Genomic DNA, 3,831 nt, shown 5'->3' on the forward strand with positions numbered 1-3,831 from the left:
ATTCCATGGGGCACTAGTAATAATGATGAGGTTTCAACTTTGCTCCTTGGTCTTGTTTTAGCATTATCTATGAAGATACCTCAGCTCCAAGTGGAAAGGGACTCTCTTATTATTATTTAGGCTTGTATTAATAGACAAATTCAATGTAGAAGTCTGGCATACAAGCTAAAACAGGCTTGGCGCCTAATAGATGGTTTTGAAAATTGCATCCTCAATCATACTTATCGTGAAGGTAACCAATTGGCTGACTACCTCTCAAATTTAGGATGTGATGGTAAAGAACTAGACTGTTGGGATCCAACTACACTGGTGGAGCTATACCCAAATTTATTGGATATCATTTACAAGGAATCAAGTTTATCATGATTTATCATTTGGCACTCTCTAGGGTAATAGGGGCAGTCATCATTTTTAATAGGAAGTAGATTATGGCACAGAGTTCTTGACATAATCAATTGGTATGCTAGTAGATGAAGATGCTGGTAGTAATTTTGAACTAGCTAGAGATGCTCCAGAAGATGAGGCTATTGTCGAGGATGGGGTTGACAATCATATTGCAGTGGATTGATTCTTTTCAGTATAAATGATATGTTTGGCATTATCATTCTCTAATTATCTGTTTTGCAATCAAGAGGTGACTTTGTGAAGAATATACACATTCACAAAGAATCAAAGATTCCTTCTAGAACTACACCTGTGCAGCGCCAAATCCATTTGATTTATGTTTCTTGCTGGAATGACAACAAATACTGTGAGAGTCTCCAATGTGTCAAAAAGGGCAACCAAATGGGTCATCCAGGATTTCTTCTCATTCTCAGAAGACATAGATCATATCCAGCTACAAGAGGATGGTGAGCATTCTCAAGTGATCCTCAGGCTCTAGACACTGCAATACTTCTATCGGGAGTGACAATTGTAGATCAGTCTGTCAACATCTTGCCTGTTGAACATTACTCTCCACATGTAGAGACTTATGATAATCAACCCCCATCTTATGTGCCAAAGGAAGGAACTCCTATGGTTGGAGGTGGTGCACCTGTGAATAAGGCTCAGGATGTTGTGATAACCATGCTTGCAAAAGGTTTTATTCTCGAAAAGGGTGCTATGGGCAAAGTCAAGGCATTTGATGACAAGCATCTTTTGACAGCAAGTGCATCTGCTAAGGTAACTTCATTGGACAAGAAAATTGGTTTCACTAAAAAGATCAATGTTGGCTCTAATGTTATAAATGAGAAAGTAAGGTCAGTGAATCAAAAAATTCAAGTTTTATCGAAGACTAAATCAACATTTGCTACAGCAGGATAGAAAGTTAATAGTGCAGGTTCTGCTTTTATGAAGAACAAGTTTGTCTTTAGTGGAGCATCATGGGTGACTAGTGCATTCAACAAGGTTGCAAAGGCTACTGAGGATGTTGGTACTAAAACTAAAGAGAAGGTTCAGATGGCTGAGGGACAAAGTAATGATCAAAATCATGCATCAAGGGGAGATCTATCCCATGATTTTGCCCAAGTTCATCTAAATGAACCTACAAATGCATATGAGCCACTTAGCTTAGCTAAAAACTCAGAAAATTATTTTAGCTTACCATGATATGATAGTGGATCATTTTCTTCTCACAAGCTTTTGTAGTTGTTAGGGAGGTCTTCTTATGCTAGGGGGATTGATGTAGATGGTGGCAGAGAGGAAAGATTGGCATTAGAAAATCAATGAGCTCCAGTTGGAAAGGTGAAGAAAATGCTCAAAATGTCAAGGTTTTTGGCTAGCTAAATGATTCAGGAGTCAGAGGCCTTATGATGAGTTTTTGTATGGAATCTCCTAGAATTTTTCTATTTGGTGATGATTTCAGGTTTTCTTTCAAATTCTTTCTCGAATGAACCCTTCAACCTATTTTTTATTATAATAATATATAGTAGCTCTATCCATTTTTTAAAAAGGTAATAATAATATTCAAATATCATTCTATCTTCAATGTAAAACATATTTAAATATGTTTATAAGCCTTTTGGTTTAAAATGTACAATTGGTTCCCACAATCTCAAATTTAAAAAAAGAATTATTTTATCGCCACATTTCGAGTACCCAATTAGGTTTGGTATTTACCAAACCTATTTGGTCAACTTAAAAAATGTATTTGAGCCATGTTTTCCTAACATTTAGACTTTGACTTGCCATTCGACAATAAATTTTTCATCCAAATTCAATGAAACAAAAAGGTTTTTTTTTAGAAAACTCTCAAGATTCTATCGATATAATTGCTGTCAAATTATGAGTTTGATAAGTATTTATTAGTGAACTTTTAATGAAGATGTCTGTAAATTGGTGATTGACAAACTAATTTAAAAATAATTATAACTTTCAAACAATATAACATTTTTGAAATCCAAAACTTGTGTCACATTTTATGCTTCACCTAGTAAAAATAATTTTGTAAAGTTTTCAATTAGTTAAGGTGGTCAGACATTAGAGTTTTTTTAATTATGACTAAGTTATATAGTAGAAAATGCATATTTAATTATTTATTTGATATAAGAATACCCAACAATATGCTTCACATCCTGGCATAAGTCTACTTTTTATATCTATAATTATATTTAAAAATATTATCATTTGATTTTGATTAAGGTGGTCAGACATACACTAACTTTTTATTTTTGCCCTAAATTTTTTGTAGTGCTACATTAAAATCCAAAATTTTGAACAATCAAATAATTTTTTCTCTAGATAAAGCCTAGTATTTTAGAAACTAAATTCAATTTCCTATAGATTCTTTTCTTACAACTTTTTGATATAAAGTACATAACTACTTTAAAATTATGTGTCAAGTTGACATAACCCTAATTTGTTAGTTTTTCACTGCCACTTAAGGCCATAGTTTAGTTGACCATGATCTTGCACATACCCAAGATTATAAATGTCTATGTCATTGTCATCTTCTTCATAAGGAGGACTTCTGATTATCTCTTTCTGTGTCCATTCTGAGACATATGCATTCACAATATTCTCCCATTGACTCATTACATTGTTATTAATGCAAGCATCACAAAAACATGATTTTTCTCTTACTTTAATTATTGGAGGTTTGTGTTTTCTTGTCATCATCAATTTATGTAATATTCTAATTCCAACAAATGGTCGACAACTATAATGATTCGATCTATCAATATTTGTAACACATTAAATTTACAAATTTCTATGTCAATGGTCTTACTTGGGGAAGGTTTCCTTTGGTTCTTAGTTTTCTATCAACTCACTCTTGTGATACTTCAATTTTCTACCTTATGATTTTTATGTAAATGGTTTACACCCTATCTTAATTTACTCAATTAGAATAATACAAACAATATACTTATTGTAGCTTCTTACAACAAAATCATACACATTATATACATGTATATTGGTTACATAATTTTAAAATAATGTTTTACACTAAATATAATTCCAATTTGACTATACCCATAATAAGTATTGAATTGCATGTATCTCTTATTTTGTTTGCACGCAATTTATTGCGATACTCATTGTTCAAAACTAGATGACTGATAAGAAAAAATACAGCATGAGATGTTATTAGAATTCTATTAACCTTCAAAAATATAAAATAGTGCTATGTGCTATTTACTATCAGAATATTCAAATGGGAAGAATGCTTCTAAGGGGGGGAGGGGGGGGTGAATCAGAAGTATTACATTTTATCCATTAAAACTTTTAACTAAAAGTATACTACATGCATGTAAACATATGAAATAAACATGAAGTAAACACATGCATCAACAACACATAACACTAGATTTTGGTAACCCAGAAACCCTCCAGGAATAAGAAGGTAAAATT

The 3,831-nt window shown here is 32.4% G+C and overlaps 1 pseudogene; it reads left to right on the forward strand.

The window, feature by feature from the left end:
• The first annotated feature begins 736 nt into the window (after nt 1-736).
• LOC149541692 (binding partner of ACD11 1 pseudogene) lies at nt 737-1,629 on the forward strand (annotated as a pseudogene).
• Nucleotides 1,630-3,831: the final 2,202 nt, after the last annotated feature.

The sequence above is a fragment of the Cupressus sempervirens genome, chromosome 8 (genome assembly GCF_028749045.1).
Source record: "Cupressus sempervirens isolate cs-2001-9-10 chromosome 8, ASM2874904v1, whole genome shotgun sequence".
Classification (NCBI taxonomy): Eukaryota; Viridiplantae; Streptophyta; class Pinopsida; order Cupressales; family Cupressaceae; genus Cupressus; species Cupressus sempervirens.